Genomic DNA, 19,603 nt, shown 5'->3' with positions numbered 1-19,603 from the left:
CTGGGCCCTAAAACTCATCAAGTCTGTATTCAATCCTCATATTTATTTTCTTTGGAAATGAAGGCATTAAGGCATCTGGTGCGCCCTCCATGATAGTATATTAACAATACCAGTATGACAACCTACTTAACAGAAAGAAGTGATTTGAGTGCCTTGCAGGCCTGTTGCAGAAAAGGAGGTAATTTCCTTTTGCCCTTTTTCAGCATTCTGGAAAGTTATAATATTCCCAGAGACCGAGGGATGATCTAGATAGTGTTACTTGCTCAGAGCATAAAGCTTTCAAGGTTAGTCTTGAGGGACATTATTACATTTCAGGTCAATAATACCTAGTAACCTTTGCCATGTCTCCTGAGGATGTACATAGGTTTCACGATACTCCATTCTGCTGCAGATGAAAGCCTTTGGAAAGTCTGTCTTAAGGTTAGGAACTTTGTGAAAGAGTCCCCTTGAGAATACACTGTAAGGGACTGAGATGATACAGAACAGCAGCAGCATTGCCTTCCACTGTGATTTGGCTTTAATTTAAAAGCACATGTACTAATAGAATTCTTGACTGTAGCAGAAAGCTGACACAATATTAGTGCCGTACTCTCAGGGCCAGCTTTTTTTTTTTTTTTTTTTTAAGGGAAGTACTTTGGAATTAGCTGCTGACAGACTGTTCATTTAAAATGCCTTGAAAGGCAGATTTAATTAACAAAACATCTCCACTAAAGTTAGAAAATCACAAGATGCTTCTTGTCCACTCCATTTTGTGACTTCTCAGCTAATCACATGGAGAGTTCAAGGAAATGCTGTGCATATGGTTTTCCCTCTAGAGAGGGTTTCGCAGATGCAGGACCCAGACATGTGATAAATGTAGCACCATAGTCAGAGCCCTCCAATGGTTAAATTAAGTTGGCAAGAGCAGGAATAGTATCACTCCAGCTCTTCCTTGATAAGGTTCTGATTCCCCCTCCTGAACTAGACCACTGTAAATGGTGGATGCCTGCATGAGGAAGAGCTGGGATAGAGCCCACACACTAGGATTCTATCCCTGGAGTGTGGTAGGGCCTAGGCAGTCCATTTTCCCATGCAGCCAGCTCAGAACACTCTGGTCTGGGAATCCTCCTATAAAATGTGAGGAAGAGGGGCTACTTCCCAACACCTTTGGCCCAGAGAAGCCTGAATTTCCCCCTCTCAGTGCCACTTCCTCCTAAGTGACAATTAACCTGACCCTCCCTCTAGAGACAGGTGCAGTACAAAAGCTCTATTTTGGGAAGGATTTTGAAATTGGACTTTGTTCTGACTTGAACCAAAACCTGAAAATTTTGAATTTCTCCAGAAAGAAATTTTGAATTTCTCCAGAAATTTCTCCATAAGTGTCTGGACCTGCCTGGATAGAACTAGGCAAACTCCAGAGGGGGGGGAAAACATTTCAAGATGATTGACACATTTTGTTTCATTTTGACTTTTATTTTGTGTTGTATTGTAAGTCAAAATATTCAAACCAAAAAGTGTTTCAAAATTAATAATCAAGTAGTTTGTTCTGAAAATATTGAAAGAGGATGTTTCAACAGTGTTGGAACTTTTATTTTCTGGTTTTCTTCCATAATGAAATTCCAGTGAAATCAACCCAAATTTGCCAGGCATTTGGATTTCCTTGGAGCCATATATACTGATGGAAAATGATTCCATCTATGTGTCTCCAGCCAGCTCTACCTCTGTTCATCCCTGTCAATTGCTACAGCCTCCCACAGTCCCAAGTGACAAGCACCAAGTTATCCCTTGCCTTCCCAGTTTCCCTCCAGTCTCCACCCCCAGCATGACTCTGCAGCTGCCAAAATGGTGCTGCACTTCCCAGTGATGACTCAACCCACCAACCAGCTTAATTCCAGAAACTCTTCCTTGACAAATAATTCAACCCTTTCTTCCTTCTGCATCCATTAATGGGGCTAAATGGCATGGCAAACTCCCAAAATTCCTGGAAATTATCTTTGTATCTTCTCCCTACAGACACTGCAACTGTTCCTTACATATTGATGGCCCTAGAGATCTCATTCCTGTTTGAGTTGAAATGCTGCTATTTTAGGGAAGATTAGAGAGGGGCATGAGCCGTAAAATTCTGACCCAGATTTCAAACCCTGGGGAAGCTTGACATGTTTGGGCCTATGGTTCTGTTGCAGCCTATAATAGAACTACTAAAGGACAACTGCAAAACTCTGATCCAGATCTGGGTTCAAGTTCTTGAACTTCAGTAATGTTGGGCTGTTCAGACCAGGGATTTGTTTCAGGACAAAACATTAACTTGAAAGGTTACCTCTAAGGGCCAGATCCTCAGGTGGTGTAAATCAGCTTATCTCAACTGAAATCAATTATTCTATGGCAACTTCCACCAGCTGAGGATCTGGTCCATAATACATATAGGAGGGAAAGGCTAATAGTGCAAGAAGCTCACACTGCAACAAACATGTCAGCTGTCTTGGCTGTGAGGACTATTCTGCTTCAGTAGAAAACAGAGACGATTCTCTCTACTTTGGCATGAAAAGCTAATAATAGCTTGACTTCCTGCCTGTGGAAAAAGGCAATCATTGCATTGAGCCAAGGCTTACCTATCATTAATCGCTTGAAAAGGACCAGGTTGTCCATTCCATTACTACTTTTATTATTTTTCCAGAGACTTTGCCTAAAGGTTGACTCGTAAAGCTGGCAGAGACCCCAGATCTAGCCTTCCTTTGTTTCTAGGCTGTTTGCAATCCCCGGGTGTTTATTTTTATAAGCAAATGCTTCCACGCTCTTTTACTAGAATGAAAAAGAATCACTGCCCACTGCACAATACTCATCACAATGAGTAACCCTACTATGGGAAAGAGTGTTCATGGGACAATAGAAGCACAAAATCATTTTGGCATGGGAATACTTTGCAATTTCCAACTTCCAAGAAGTTACAAAGAATGGCAGTTCAGCGTCTACATCCATGTGTGTGAATATTTTCTAACTTAAGAGACTGAAATTAGGCACCGAAATCCATATTTAGGCAACTGCATAAGTGTCTGGACCTGCCTGGATAGAAATAGGCAGGACCTCATGGGTGCTCAGTATTTCTGAAAATCTGGACTCTTATTTAGGAGCCAAACTGTAGGCTCCTGTTGAAAATCTTGGCCACAGTATGCGGACCAACACCATGAGTACATTCTGGCTGTTCAGCACTGCTCCAGCAAACAAAGCAGTTATAAATATGGCTTAATGGGGTTTATGGCTGTTTTGCATCTCTGGAGCAGCACAAAGCAACCAGAGCGAATTGGTGAACCTGGCCATAGATTTCTAATACCTTAACACTGTCCTTTTCAACTGTCAGATTTTCAAAGAGATAAATCTATACCTTTTAATGTGTGCTAGATAATGGACAATGATAGTTAAAGAGCAGATTTCTCTGTATCCTTGGCCTTTCCCTGCTGAACTCAACTCCAGGATGAGTAGTTTTTGTTTAAATGAACTTTTGGCTGCAAAACTTTGCCTCAAATACTGAACCACTAGTATATAACTGGTTCACCTTCAAGTGCTTGTTATGAATAGGGAGCACAATATCCGCTTTCACTATCAGCAGCCAAAGAGCACATAGGACAAAACACTCTGTACATATTCCAACATCAAAAAGCATGACTGAGTAAGTGAGATCAGCTAAGTATTTTGTGATGGAATCTGAGATACAGTGAGTTTATCACCCTGATGGTTTAATAAATCAAATTTTTTCCCGATGATGGACAGAGCTCAAAAAAGGAGAGGGTAAAATTTCAAATGCTCCAATTACTTAACTATGGGCATATTTACTTGAATGGTGTTTGCAAACATGAATTTGGCAAACACATTGAATGTGCATGCAAAATTTGCATGTTTAAGTTTGAAGCTGGTTGAAACTTTAGCTCATAATGTACAGAGTAGCAGAGGAACAGCAAACCAGAATGAGTTTATTCCACTGTTAGATGCTCTGTTCGAAAGGAAATGTAGCTAGCAGTAACAAATTAAGGTGCAAAAAAGGTATTTCTTTAGCTGAACGCATCAAGGTTATCTTTTGCATTATGGTTGTTTTAGTAGTCAGTTCATTGTCCATAGAATCATAGAATCATAGAATCTCAGGGTTGGAAGGGACCTCCTAGTTGGACTAGGAGGTCATCTAGTCCAACCCCCTGCTCAAAGCAGGATCAAACCCAACTAAATCATCCCAGCCAGGGCTTTGTCAAGCCTGACCTTAAAAACCTCTAAGGAAGGAGATTCCACCACCATTCCAGTGCTTCACCACCCTACTAGTGAAAAAGTTTTTCCTAATGTCCAACCTAAACCTCCCCCTCTGCAACTTGAGACCATTACTCCTTGTTCTGTCATCTTCTACCACTGAGAACAGTCTAGATCCATTCTCTTTGGAACCCCCTTTCAGGTAGTTGAAAGCAGCTATCAAATCCCCCCTCATTCTTCTCTTCTGCAGGCTAAACAATCTCAGTTCCCTCAGCCTCTCCTCATAAGTCATGTGCTCCAGCCCCCTAATCATTTTTGTTGCCCTCCGCTGGACTCTCTTCAATTTATCCACATCCTTCTTGTAGTGTGGGGCCCAAAACTGGACACAGTACTCCAAATGAGGCCTCACCAGTGCTGAATAGAGGGGAATGATCACATCCCTCGATCTGCTGGAAATGCCCCTACTTATACAACCCAAAATGCCATTAGCCTTCTTGGCAACAAGGGCACACTGTTGACTCATATTCAGCTTTTCGTCCACTGTAACCCCTAGGTCCCTTTCTGCAGAACTGCTGCCCAGCCATTCGGTCCCTAGTCTATAGCAGTGCATGGGATTCTTCCGTCCTAAATGCAGGACTCTGCACTTGTCCTTGTTGAACCTCATCATATTTCTTTTGGCCCAATCCCCTAATTTGTTTAGATCCCTCTGTATTCTATCCCTACCCTCCAGCGTATCAACCACTCCTCCCAGTTTAGTGTCATCTGCAAACTTGCTAAGGGTGCAGTCCACACCATCCTCCAGATCGTTAATGAAGATATTGAACAAAACCGGCCCCAGCACCAACCCTTGGGGCACTCCACTTGATACCGGCTGCCAACTAGACATGGAACCATTGATCACTACCCGTTGAGCCCAACCATCTAGCCAGTTTTCTATCCACCTTACCGTCCATTCATCCAGCCCAGACTTCTTTAACTTGCTGGCAAGAATACTGTGGGAGACTGTATCAAAAGCTTTGCTAAAGTCCAGAAATAGCACATCCACTGCTTTCCCCTCATCCACAGAGCCGGTTATCTCATCATAGAAGGCAATTAGGTTAGTCAGGCATGACTTGCCCTTGGTGAATCCATGCTGACTGTTCCTGATCACTTTCCCCTCCTTTAAGTGGTTCAGAATTGATTCCTTGAGGACCTGTTCCATGATTTTTCCAGGGACTGAGGTGAGACTGACTGGCCTGTAGTTCCCTGGATCTTCCTTCTTCCCTTTTTTAAAGATGGGCACTACATTAGCTTTTTTCCAGTCATCCGGGACCTCCCCCGATCGCCACGATTTTTCAAAGCTAATGGCCAATGGCTCTGCAATCTCATCGGCCAACTCCTTTAGCACCCTTGGATGCAGCGCATCCGGCCCCATGGACTTGTGCTCGTCCAGCTTTTCTAAATAGTCCCGAACTACTTCTTTCTCCACAGAGAGCTGGTCACCTCCTCCCCATACCGTGCTGCAGAGTACAGCTGTCTGGGAGCTGACCTTGTCTGTGAAGACAGAGGCAAAAAAAGCATTGAGTACACTAGCTTTCTCCACATCCTCTGTCACTAGGTTCCCTCCCTCATTCAGCAAGGGGCCCACACTTTCCTTGACTTTCTTCTTGTTGCTAACATACCTGAAGAAACCCTTCTTGTTACTCCTAACATCTCCAGCTAGCTGCAACTCCAAGTGTGATTTGGCCTTCCTAATTTCACTCCTGCATGCCTGAGCAATACTTTTATACTCCTCCCTGGTTATTTGTCCAATCTTCCACTTCTTGTAAGCTGTTTTTTTGTGTTTAAGACGAGCAAGGATTTCACTGTTAAGCCAAGCTGGTCGCCTGCCATATTTACTTTTCTTCCTACACATCGGGATGGTTTGTTCCTGCAACCTCAATAAGGATTCTTTAAAATACAGCCAGCTTTCCTCGACTCCTTTCCCCGTCATGTTATTCTCCCAGGGGACCTTGCCCATCAGTTCCCTGAGGGAGTTGAAGTCTGCTTTTCTGAAGTCCAGGGTCTCTGTTCTACTGCTCTCCTTTCTTCCTTGTATCAGGATCCTGAACTCGACTATCTCATGGTCACTGCCTCCCAGGTTCCCATCCACTATTGCTTCCTCTACTATTTCTTCCCTGTTTGTGAGCAGCAGGCCAAGAAGAGCTTTTCCCCTAGTTGGTTCCTCCACTTTAAGAGAACTTTTTAATTAAAAATATTTCAGTGCAAACACATTCACAATAGAGAGGCATAATAAATAGCATAAAACATACATTTGCTGTACATTTATTCTCATTACAAAAAAAATCTACACATGTTAATTATTTCTGAGACCTGAGGCAGGGTGACAGAGGGGAATCAGTTGGAGCAATGGTCAATGTTTTCTCTCAGTACAGTGCTAAGCAATGACCTTCCTTCCAGAGGCTCACCTGACCATGACTGTATGTAAGTTGATACTGGTGCTGCCAGCATGTAACTGGTATGAAAATGACTATATAATTAGCTTCATGGCAGAAATGGTGATGTAGAGTCTACTGCATATATGTGGCAAGGCTACAGTTAACAGTATATTGCTTCTATTCTTTCCTTCTACACCTAATGTGGACAAGGAGATTGGCCAAGGTTTTCTACCATAACAGGGAAGTCACGGTTCAACCACTGTTGTGTAACCTTATGTTATGGCTCCTACAGTTTTCTGTCCTATCTCTGGAGTTTTTCTTTTGCTAAAATCTGCTGCATCTCCTAAAACACATTTACATTCTGATTCTCTGCTGTGCCCAGTATTTGCTGTATGCAGCTGAAAGGGAGGGGGATGCAAAGGAGTTGTTTGTAGCTTCCTGAGACTGATTCTATGGCAGCCTGATGCAATTTAGAGCAGCCCTCCTGCTCTGTCACCTTGTTATGGCCCCTCAGGGCCTGGGATCACTAGAGTGCAGCTGCACTCTGGCCATGATGCTCTTCTCCCGGCCTCACCTCCAGCCGGGGAATCCCAAGAGAGCTGGTTAAACCAGGTGTCCGACCACTGTGCTCTGCCAGAGCAGGGGATGAGAATCCCCCAAGGTAACATGAAGCAGGCAACTGGCACTAAGCCATCGACATGGCAACCAAATTACTAATAGTAATCAGCAAGTGTGATTTTTTTTTCAAATGAGCAAATTGTAGTGTTCTGTACCAACCATCCCAGATATCCTAGTAAAAGTAGGAGTGGCATTCAGCAGCACCTGGGTGAGTCTGAGCTGCCTCTGTTCTTGTGTTAGGCATTGTGGAGTCACTGGCAAATGGTTTGAGCTTTGAATTGTTATAAATCCCATGGGAACATGGAGTCACCCTAGGGAAAAAAATATTATGGTATTTTCCATAGGTCCGAATTGGGACCCCCATGGCACAAAGGTAAACACAGTCCCTGTCCTGGAAATCTTATATCTTAAAAGACAAGCATCAGAAAAGGGAGTGGGAGAGATGCACCATAACTACTATAAAAGATTATATACAAGTATTTTAAAGTTTTCTATTGTGGGACAGACTTTGATACCCTTACTCACTTCAAAGAGTCCTTTACACCTGAAAGAGCCCGCTCTGGACTGTAAATAGAGTTATCAACAGTTTGGTCATATATAAATATCAGATATTCTGACTGCCCCAAAGCCTAGCATATTTTTTCAAGTTCCCTTTGGAAATAAAATAATTTCCAAACTTTGCAAAATCATGCCACATACTAAAAATACATTGCTATCCATATCTTCATAATCTACTCTTGCTATTTTGAGAATTCAACATATAACTATTACTAATAGTATATTACTATATATAGTGCATTTTTTAAAATGCAGGTCTCCTTTTGAAGGTAAAAATGGCATCATTTAGCTTGCTTGAAATCTCTGCTTGAGAGGCTGAGGTTGTTACAGTGGTGTTACAGGTTAGATCTGAGATGCTTTTTTCTGCTCTAACTTATGCCAGAGGACTAGTTCTCCATACAGTCAGCCCAGGGATGAGGGGGTGCAAGTTGTGACACTGCACCCCATATTCTTAATAGTGGTATTATTATGATATGATTATGGGATGATTATGATGTATTTTATACAAGACAGGTCATGTAAGGTGTCATTGGAAAAGTTATGATTTGCTGAATATGATTATCCTATTCGTATGCATGTATCATTTTTGTATCTGAAGTTATACATATTGACTATGTATCTGTATTTCACATGTAGTTACACCTAGGTGACACCCAGGGGTGAGCTGGAGCCGGTTCGCACCGGTTCGCGCGAACCCGTTGTTAAATTTAGAAGCGGTTTTAGAACCGCTTGTTAACTAGCTTCCCTGCGAGGGAAGCTTTGATGGGCTCTGCCTGGGAAGCCTGTAATTCCTCCTCCCGGCCGCCGGGGGGCGCTGCGCTGTGCTGCGAGAGCCATGTGAGCTGCCTCCTGGCCCTGTTGCTGCTCCTGCTCTTTGGACCTCTGGCCCTGGGGCTCCTGCTGCTGCCTGGTGAGTCCCCGGCTGCGTCCTGCTGCTCCCAGCCCCCCCCCCCCCGTGAGTGTCTGCGCCCCTCCCCCGCCTTCCCTGCCCCAGCCACCCCCTGCCCCCAGCCACCCGCAGCCACCCCCTGCCCCCAGCCGCCCTCTGCCCCCAGCCAGCCCCTGCCCCCAGCCACCCCCAGCCAGCCCCTGCCTCCAGCCACCCCCTGCCCCCAGCCACCCACAGCCAGCTCCTACCCCCAGCCAGCCCCTGTCCCGCCCCTGCCCCCAGCCACCCACAGCCACCCCCAGCCAGCCCCTGCCCCCAGCCAGCCACAGCCCCCCCCGGCCCCCCCCAGCCACCCGCAGCCACCCCCTGCCCCCCCCAGCCACCCGCAGCCACCCCCCGCCCCAGCCACCCACAGCCACCCCCTGCCCCCAGCCACCCCCTGCCCACAGCCAGCCCCAGCCACCCCTGCCCCCAGCCAGCCCCAGCCAGCCCCTGCCCCTACCCCAGCCAGCCCCTGCCCCCAGCCACCGTGCCCCACCCCAGCCACCCGCAGCCACCCCCTGCCCCCAGCCAGCCCCTGCCCACAGCCGCCCTCTGCCCGCAGCCAGCCTCTGCCCGCAGCCACCCCAGCCACCCCCTGCCCGCAGCCAGCCCCTGCCCCCAGCCACCCCAGCCACCCTCTGCCCACAGCCACCCCCAGCCACCCCCGGCCCGCAGCCGCCCCCTGCCCCAGCCACCCCCCTGCCCACAGCCACCCGCAGCCAGCCCCTGCCCACAGCCAGCCCCCTGTCCGCAGCCAGCCCCCTGCCCCACCCCCTGCCCACAGCCACCCGCAGCCACCCTCTGCCCACAGCCGCCCTCTGCCCGCAGCCAGCCCTTGCCACAGCCAGCCTCTGCCCGCAGCCAGCCTCTGCCTGCAGCCCCTGCCACAGCCACCTCCTGCCTGCAGCCACCCCCTGCCCACAGCCGCCCGCAGCCACCCCCTGCCCGCAGCCACCCGCAGCCCGCCCGTCTGCATCACCTGCCCACAGCCAGCCCATGTCACTCCCTGCCTCCAGCTAGCCCTGCCCCACGCCCCTATCTGCAGCCAGCCCCACATCCACTGGTGCCCTGCAGTTCCCAGGGCAGTAACCCTGCACACCTGCTTCAATGAGGGGGGGGGCAGGGAGCAGCTGGGACCCACACATGTGCACACCCAGAGTGACCAGACAGCAAGTGTGAAAAATCGGGACGGGGGTGAGGGGTAATAGGAGCCTATATAAGAAAAAGACCCAAAAATTGAGACTGTCCCTGATCACCACCCACACATGTGAAACGGAGCTCATTTCTAGTTCAGCCCCATCTTTTTAAAAAAGAACTTTAGGTAGGGTTAAAATACATCTGTATTTTCCTGGACATGTCAGGCTTTTCGGTTCTTAATCACCTCCTGGGAAAATATGGACGTATGGTAACCCTATTGGTACAAAAAATACATGCTGTCGCACATCCCTTAAATCAGAACTTTTTATAGGGAACCCGTTGTTAAATCAGAACTTTTTATAGGGAACCCGTTGTTAAGATTTTGGCAGCTCATCACTGGTGACACCCAGTAGGCAAGATGCTTCCAGTCTAAATAGCTGGTTGTAATGGGTAATGGGCCATTAGGGAAAACAATAGGCCTTAGGAGAAGCTTATCCCCTACCTGGTGAGGCATCCTGGGAATGCTCCAGACAGCCTGTAAGTAATGGCTGCTCTGACTCTGCAAGGGCATGTGACCAGCCCACATGACTCTGGACTCCATTTTGGATACCTGTGTTTTTCCACAAGCTGGTCTGGGAACTGAGTTGGAACAAAGGATTCTCACCATATGGAAAAGCTATATACGGCGGAAGTGACATCATCTGTTGTTCTTCACTCCCCCACAACTCAGCACCTACGAGAAGCTCCTAAGGAAAAGGACTTGGAACGGGGATGGGGAGCCCAAGCTGCAAAGCAAGTGCAGCTTGTGCCTTGTGAATCTACAAGCCTGCTTACTTATAATCACTTAAAATCTATCTTTTTTGTAGTTAATAAACTTGTTTTGTGTTTTAATCTAAACCAGTGTGCCTTTGACTGAAGTGTCAGGGGAAAATCTCAGCTCGGTTACCACAAGTGTGCATATTCCTCTCCACATTGAAGGAAAGGTGAATTGGGTAATAAATTCATACTGGTAGGGGCTTCGATCAGGGCAGGGCGGTACAGCTCTGCGGTCCTAGTCTGGGGGCTGGGGATTATTTTGGCCTCTCTATTGTTGGTTCATGTAGTGGCTGGTCAATGCCCGCAGGTAACTGCAGCTGGGTGTGTCCCACTCACTGCCTGTGTGAATGCTAGTGGGAGCCATCTATAGCCTGCCACAGCAGCACAGTGCTGAGAGGGAGCCCAGGATGGTGAGTCAGAGGGCTCAGTATCCCAGTTCCAGGTGGCACCTGGGGGAACCTGTCACACAAATATGAACTGTGTCACCTTGACCACCTTCCTCCCTGCTCTGCAGGCTCTTCAGCCATAACTGATGACTTGGGCCGCTACTGCATCAGTATCTGCATAGTTGCTGAGAAATGGGTAAGTTGTTTCGTGGTGCAGATGCACAGAAAAAGCCCTGCAGACTTCATAAACCATGAAAGTAACATATCAATGTAATCAAAGCCCTAATATGGAATGACATGCGTATGATGTATAATTCGCTAAAATTATTTACAATTACACAGGAAGGATTATGTCTATTTAAAAAAATATAGAAAAAATATGCTTTGAATCCAGTGTAGGCCTGAGGCCAGGCTTAGAGTTCATACTATTATGAACCCGAGCTGCAGTTAACTGAGGACTTATAGAAAAATCCACCAAGGGACCCAAACTGGAACCATAGATCCAACCTTCCTTCACTCAAATTTTGGCACTTCAAATCAAAGACTCACTTCACAAGTTGTATCTGTGTCTTCAGTTGGCCACAGATCCTCAGCTGCTGTAAGTCATAATGGAGCTACGCTGACTTCCAAGATTTGAAGACGTTTAATTTCTGATCTGAATCTGGATCCAAACCCTCTGGATCAGACCTTCTTTACCTTTAGACTTTGGCCTCTGAAGACAAAGTAGTTCCATTGTGATGGCCTAATGTTTGTGCTGTAGTGCAAGTCGCTACATTAGTATGGTATGTTTCGGACACAAGACACCACATTGTCACTTCCTGATAGTGCATCACATTGTATCACAGTTCAAAATATATTTTTTGGACTATAGAAATGCTTTATCAGACCTGCCTTCAAATTACAGGACATCCCTATCAAACTTGAAACTGTTGTATGAACATGAGGAAGAGGATGGGGAGCCGACCCTGCTTGAGACTGACAACTTATTAGGCCTGGTGACTCCTCCTTAGCAGATTCACAGTATTCCTCTTACTACTTCAACCACCCACACTCATTGACAGAACTTCACTGGGAGCCAGGATGGCTCCTTGAATACAAACTTCTCTGTACAGATACATGAATTAACTGGCATTTTTTATATTAACTTCACTGGGGAGCAAGGTTGGGTCCTTTATTTTCTGGATGTTTGCGAAACTCCTTTTTACGATTACAAAGCTATATAAATAATTGTGATCCTACATTGATATAATTATTAATGCTCTTTTTGATTTGGCTACACCATGACAATCAATATATACAAACTTGGAAGGATAATTTTTGGGTCGTCATGAATTTCAGTATATTGTACAGTATGTGACATCAAATGGAAGGAAATTTAGTCTGTCTGAAAAAACCCAGAATATATATTTATATATGTGAGAGAGAAAGACAGACAGAGGTCATCTATTTGTCTGCTTGAAATACAAAAAGGTGTCATTAAACGTTAAATTATATTTCTCTTACATGTATTCCTACCTAGAATTCTTAGATTGACATGCAATCTCTAAAATATCTATTCTTCCACCGTTCAGATTTTACGTAAACTGTCTATCCCTTCTACTTCTGCTTTGGCATGTATGTACCAGTCTTAGAAAAGATTACTTTTAAAAAGAGCATTTCCTGACAAAATTATCAGAAATTAGTCTGGTGAGAAATGGCATATTAAAAGATAATGTGCATGGGGAAGTGGTCCCTTTGTGATGAATTCAACTGCTGAAACAACTTGATTTAATGCAGAATTTTATCAAAGCAATCCAAAGCCTTGTTCTTAAACATCTATTATTCTAGTGTGCACAGATGTGTGCATAATGGCTCTATTTTTTCCTCAAGAAAGGTTATTCTATTCACAGCAAGATATATTGCTGAAAACTTCTAATTAGGAGACAGGTCTCTCTTTTTTTTAACACCCACAGTCACCTTTTTCCACACTGAGTGGGAGTTGTCCCACCTTGAAATGTGTAAATGACAGTATAAATAGATCTCAAGTTTAAACGACAATGCTACTGTTCTAAAAAGTTTAAAATTTAAAGGATTTATTTTTATTTATTTGCTCCATGTCTACATATATTAAATCTATCGTGTATCAGTTTTGTTAAATATAAATATTTCCTCCAGTATGGAGTGACTTGATGTTTTCAAACTATCCTGTCAACCACAGAAGTTTAGATAACAGTTCTTAGCTAGAACAAGCATCATATGGCCTACGCCTGCATTCAGAACTAATGTGTTTTTTGTAGTTACTGTGTTAGTGGGCAGTGGACAACCTTTTCAGTTTGTTTCAACTATAAGACTTCAAATAAATAAATAAATAATACGGAGTGCATTCTAATACCTATATCAATCATCTGTGGCTCTTCTAAGAAGACTGTCATCTTGACATGCAAGCACTCAACACTCCAAACAAGTCAAAAAGCCATGCATAGATGGGGGAAAGTACCATGGTAGAACATGTTTTAATGAGCATGCTGACCTTAACCAGCTAAATACATGTTAAAACTACAATGGACTTTCCTACACTAAAATTTAAACATGAGTGAGCGAACACACTTTTTTTCCTTCTGTAAACTAGGTCTCTCTTCCTGTGGTCAAAAGGAGTTTTTTTGCTTGTCAAGATGCAGGGTGAAATTATGCCTGGTTATGACAGATCATATGCAGCCACTTGGTGTTACCTCATGCAAGATGTGATATGGAAGCAACCTGATATGTAGGTCTTAGAAATTCAGGAGGGAAAATCTCTCACCCACTTGCATATTCTATCATAACAAGCAGCTAGCTTTTTGTGTAGAGGCTTCTTTGTAGGTAAGGTCATCCAGTCTGTTTTTTTATTATTTTAGATTCCAGAAAATGATAGCATCCTGAGCTGACACATTGGTAGTTAGCATCCAAAGGTGCCCAGGCCAAAATCCTACAATAGCTGATGTTTTCAGATGATTATATTTGGAAGATTAAATTTAGTGATTAAATTTGGCCAAAGACCATCTCCTCTCCTGTTGCTCAGGCAATAACATTTAGAAAGGACTGGAACAGATCCCAGTAACTTCAAAATTGTCCAGCTTACAGTAGATACTATGGGGGGAGGGTATCCCCCTACAGATGATGTCTGGCAGATCTCCTGTTGTGTTCATTCTGCAGCCTTGATAGTTGAGAGAAGGAAATTGTGTAAGACTTTAAGACAAAAGTTAAACAAAATCTTAACGCTACATAGCATTATATATTTTGGGTGGAGAGAGGATAACCCAGTTTTTCACATAGCATGGAATAGTATTCACTCCTACTCTCCTATTTGAAGTTAACACTAAAAAGAACATGTGACCCTTCATATGTTAAATAATTATTGCTGTCTTAAACAGGGATACATTCAAGTATGCAGTATTTGCTGGCCTCAGAAAAAGGACAGATAATTACTGTGCAATGCCTGAGGAAAAATTCAGGTCCTAGGGTTTCTTTTGTTGTTGGTTTTTGCTGCTGCAGGTGATAATGCAGCACATTTGTTTAAGTTCTACAACAGCTTTATTTATCAAACTAATCTTTCCTTCAATGCAAAGCCTTGGTAAGCACCTTTTTAGCCACCTTTCCTCTGTGGTGCATCCCACGGTGATGCATGAGTGTAGATTACATGAGTCACTTTGTATTGTGACTATGTAACATCATGGAAGGTGATTTATGCAAAGTGATCTGACATATTGCAACATAATGCATCAGTCTGAAAAGCACAATTTAGGTGGGGATGGGGAGCAGTAATGAAAAATTACCACCATGTGAAAAAGCATATGGTGCTTCTTGTGAGTAATTTAAGAACTTTGTTAACATTACTGATGCACTGTTACATGCATATGCTGTGTATTGTCAGATTAAAGCCCACATGAGATGTAACAGGAAGAGAAGCAGCCATATCAAGAATGTACTCAGCTCTGAGGACTTCTCAATAGCCAGTAAGTAATGCATGCAGCTCATTTTCCTCACCAAGAAATGGATGTTAATGGCTAATACCAGACCCTGCTGGCTCTCTGCAAATAACTACCACTGTAGTTAATGGGAGTTTTCTATGCACAAACATTTCAGGATGGGTGTGACATTTCTCAGGGTACCCAGGACTGTGAGACACCTTGTTACTCCCGTCTCCAGGGTGAAGGAGTCTTACTTTTGCTTAGCTGGGTGCCAGCTCCCTAACACCACCAGCCGGTTAGCCACTTATGCATTCTCCAGGTTATGCCACTTTGCCTTGCAGATTAACAATAGGTGCAACCAGTCCCTGAGTCCCTTTGACACATTTCTCTGTGATATCCAGCCCCTGACACTAGCTACTCACAGAATTACCAAGGCCTCTGGGGAATAGCACATACCAGTTTGTAAGCTTCAACTCAGGATCAGCACTTTGCTTAATATTGCCACCCTTAGCTGTAGTTATATTGAAAACTGGAATAAGTTTAGATTCAGGTGATAGTGTATAAGAATATTGGAAACATGCAAAACAAAAATCATAACATGCTTTCTAGAGACTAATCTTAACTAACAGGTTAGTCTTCTGTTTAAAGAAACTTATCTCACCAAAGTTCTTTGCAGCATTTTCAATCAAGGTTAGCTGGGATCCTGTTTTCATGAATGTTTGTTTACTTCTTAGGTGCAGGATGAGGGAAGTGTCTTATTTTTGCCTCCCAGATATACCCCCTCCCCACCCCGAGTTCATTATCCTCGCTCACAGAGAGGCTAACTGCCCAAGGCTTGGTCTTCTGTGTGCTGCTCCCATGTTAACTTCACATCTCTTTGATAACTTAACATTTGATTCCACATGTAAATGGACACCCATTGTGTTAACTGACAGTGCTTAAATTACATCCTGACAGACAGATGAATAAACATCTCTTGTCTGACAGAACATCTCGTCTGTTTTTTCACCTCTCCTGGTGACTAACACTAGAAGAGCATATTTTCAGTATATATAAATAACAGTGCATCCATTTCCCAATGATATTAATAACCAAGGAGACCCAGGATTTCATTTAAAGCCTCACATGACATTCCTTAGCGAAACTGAATGTACATGCAGAATCATAATATACGTGTTGGCATTAAGAGCTTCTTGGGTCACAACTGAGTCCTAATTAAGCTGATGTTTGCTGGCTATCACTGACCCATCTGTCATCAGACGTCACCGGTGTGGTGCTCTGCTCTGTTCAATGTTGATAATTGTCGGCTGCCTAAGTTTGTTCCCTCTGTGTGCTGCCCCAGCTCTGCAGATCGCTGACACAGCAGACCCCAAGAGAACCCCCAATGACCACAGACTCCAATCAGGTACGAAGGCACCCAGCCAGGTTTATTGCCAAACGAAGCACGGTAATAGTTTCCTGCAGACGCTACAGGACATACTATGAATATGTGGCCCCTGACAATGGACCGGCTCAGTCAGTGGCAGAACTCTCCACTGTCCCCTAGGCCAGACAAAGACAACCCTGCAGGGATGCATTCTTATACACAGGTACAAACACGTTAATATCACTCCTGACGTATTGAGGTGCAACCCCACTACTCAGCAAGATGGAACCCCTCTACGCAGTGAGGTATCACCTCTCACCTTGTACATGTTGTTTCGAACAAAACAACTCTATCTATCATATTACCCTTTTGTCTCTAGTGTCCAATACATGTAGGTATGTATATTTTTGCAAAATCAGCCCTTTCCTTGCCAGCTTCTGTGAGCAGGGCCTGCCTCTGGCTCACACTTAACTTTGCTTTATGTTAACAAAATCTTGACCATTACTTTAGTTCAGGCCTTAGGCCTCATACTGGGCCTCTGATACAAGGGTTTATGTTTCAGGGCCTCATCTTACCACACCATCTACCAATTTTGTTAATGAATCTGCTGAATTTTAGTGCTAATGAAAACAGTTGGGCAGGTAGAAAGGTGCATCCAGAGCATAGGGTTGGGAGTCAGGTACAAATGAAATCTAATCCCAGATCTGACACTGTGGCCTTAGGAAAGTTAGGCAGCCTCAGTTTCCCCATCTTTACAAAAGGAATGGCAATACTGACCTATCTTACAGCTGTGTAATGAGAATAAACTAGGGTTCTTAGAATGGTTGGAAGTGCTCAGTAGTCTATTAATGTCTTGATTACAGAACTGGACACAGCTGCAGACAGGTGCTATGCAGACATGGCCCACTCAGAACTGCCAATGCACTTCAGTCCTTTTTCGGCCTGCATCAGCTGTGTCATTCTGTGTAACCTAGAGATACGCTGCCAAGAAAATACCTAGTACCTGCAGGAGTGATGTCATATCAGGAGACAATCGTTGCTGTAATGTCATTCCCAGGAGATTTGCTTTTAAATGTGATGCCTGTGGTAGTGACTTCAAAGCCTGGCAGAAACTAGTGGCACAAATATCAGACATCTATTGATAACTATACAAATACCTGTCCTTTCTATAGGCTGTAAAACCTATCCAGTCAAAGGAAACCAAAGGGATGTGGTAGGTGGAAGGAAGACAACATCTAGCCATCTGTATTAAAAATAGAAGCCAATATTCTTGATTGGGGCTGCGTGCTGTGAGTGGGCATCTGGAACAAAAAAAATCTGTATTCGTAAATAGGATATTAGAGAATGGTACTGTACTTTAAATACTTATAATACATGGAAGAAAACTGTATATAAAAGATCTTCCCAAATATGTATTGAAATCTTGATTGACCGATATTGCCCTCTTTTTAGAGCTGGTTGAAAAGCAACAAAATATTTTCATGACAATATTAGTGAAATTTCAAAAACTGTTCATCTGCTCAGCCTGTCTTGGTTGGATTTTTTTCAGATTGGATTTAAAAAATAAAATTTAAACTGGTAATACCCCAGTAAAGTAAAAGGTATGTTTTACAAAATATACACCAAAACTGCTTGGAATTTATCATGTTTGAGCGCTGGAAACTGTTTAAACTGTGACTTCAAATAGCAAACTAATCTTGCTATCTCCAGGAAGTCAACATCAGGTAGCTTCAAAGAAAACCCAAGTCTGATATAATGCAAGGAAGATTTTTTTAAAAGGCAAATTCTCTCTCTCTTTATTTTAAACAATGAGCCCTAACTTGTCTAAGAAACAGCACCTGAAATCAGAAAAAAATTGAATGTCTAAAACCTAGTATCCTGCAGTGCATCTGAGTTAGAAACCAATGGAAAGGAGTGGTTTCCAGGTTTCTGAAGGGGAGAAGCAGCTGCTTCCACGCATGAAAGATTCCAAGGTAGCTTTTTTTAACACAAAATCTGTCATGACCTGAATTTTAGTTTTTCTTTCTTCCATCTGCCCTAGAAAGACTTACACACTCCCCTGCCCAGTCAACAGCATTACTCATTTCTCAGGAACCACCCTTTATAGACCCAAGGATAAAAAATAATCTCAATGAGCAATTAGAAAATTCTCTACAAGTCTTTTCTTTGAAATGTGTGGTGTAAACAGAATATAGATGGAGTCGGGTGGTAAAGAGGCATCATTCATTTGTGGTAAGTAATGTGGCTATTCCAGTCTCATGCTGATAAATGTTTATATCACCACACCTGTATTCCTCCCCTTTGATCAGCTGTATCACTCTGACAATATAATACAAAGAGAGTTTAGAATCAGGAAAGTACATACAAACTTTGGCGCCACAGGGAAGATCAAGAAGCTAATGTAAATGGTTATCCAAATTACTTGGTTAGAAAAAATATATGAAATATGTATGACTCATAGCCGTTGCCATCTGTCAGGAGTAACTAGGCCATCTTTGCCTCATTAAGACAGAAATTATCCTTGTTTGTTCTCAATGACCTACTGACCCATATGCCAACTGCTCAGATCAAAGAGTGAGAGTAGATGCCCTTAGTACCACTTCTTTCTCAGCCTGACAAATGGCAGTTTACACAAGCTTTCTCCCCTGTCCTGAAACTATTGCTCTGGGCTATGGGTGGGGATAGGGTTTCTGGGGAATCATAGATAGGAGGAATTACACCTTTTGCATAGTATAAAGCTCAAGTCTGGGGGTGCCTTCTACATGCTAGCACACAGGCAGCACTGGGGGGCTGCGTGAGGGCAGGGAGAACAACTTGGCTGGTACCTGTGAGAATCAGAGGCAAGGCCGGAGGATTGGCTGTTTCATGGACCCTTCTATTGTCACCCCCACAGAACATTTGAAGATGTTCCTCACGACTGCCATAGTGGCCACGGAATAGCTCTACAGCAGGTCCACAGGCTGGGAGGACAATCCTGCTTTCATTACTGCCCTGCATATCAGAACAGTATATAGACCAGTGCTCAGGATGTGCACTGCTGCCCAAGATTGGAGCCTAAAGGCAAGGATAGAAAATTTGGATCTAAATTTTCTACGTAGCTGCAACTCAATGTCTAGATTTTCACCCATAAGATTTGTGCATTGTCTGAGTGTGCAAAACTTGTATGTGCATATGCATGTTAGATAGACAACTTCCTAGCTGGGACACAGGAAATGCATGAGCTATTTTGAAAATATGGC

At 43.9% G+C, this 19,603-nt stretch overlaps 1 long non-coding RNA gene across 1 annotated transcript; it reads left to right on the top strand.

The window, feature by feature from the left end:
• Positions 1-11,188: 11,188 nt before the first annotated feature.
• LOC120398612 lies at positions 11,189-15,869 on the top strand. Its single transcript, XR_005594577.1, has 3 exons — positions 11,189-11,268; positions 14,962-15,043; positions 15,733-15,869. It is a non-coding gene; the product is annotated as an uncharacterized LOC120398612 (long non-coding RNA).
• The last annotated feature ends 3,734 nt before the right edge of the window (positions 15,870-19,603 follow it).

The sequence above is a fragment of the Mauremys reevesii genome, linkage group 2 (assembly GCF_016161935.1).
Source record: "Mauremys reevesii isolate NIE-2019 linkage group 2, ASM1616193v1, whole genome shotgun sequence".
In the NCBI taxonomy this organism is placed as follows: domain Eukaryota; kingdom Metazoa; phylum Chordata; order Testudines; family Geoemydidae; genus Mauremys; species Mauremys reevesii.
Note: the sequence above shows the minus strand (reverse complement) of the source record. Positions and strands in the feature narration are given on the sequence as shown.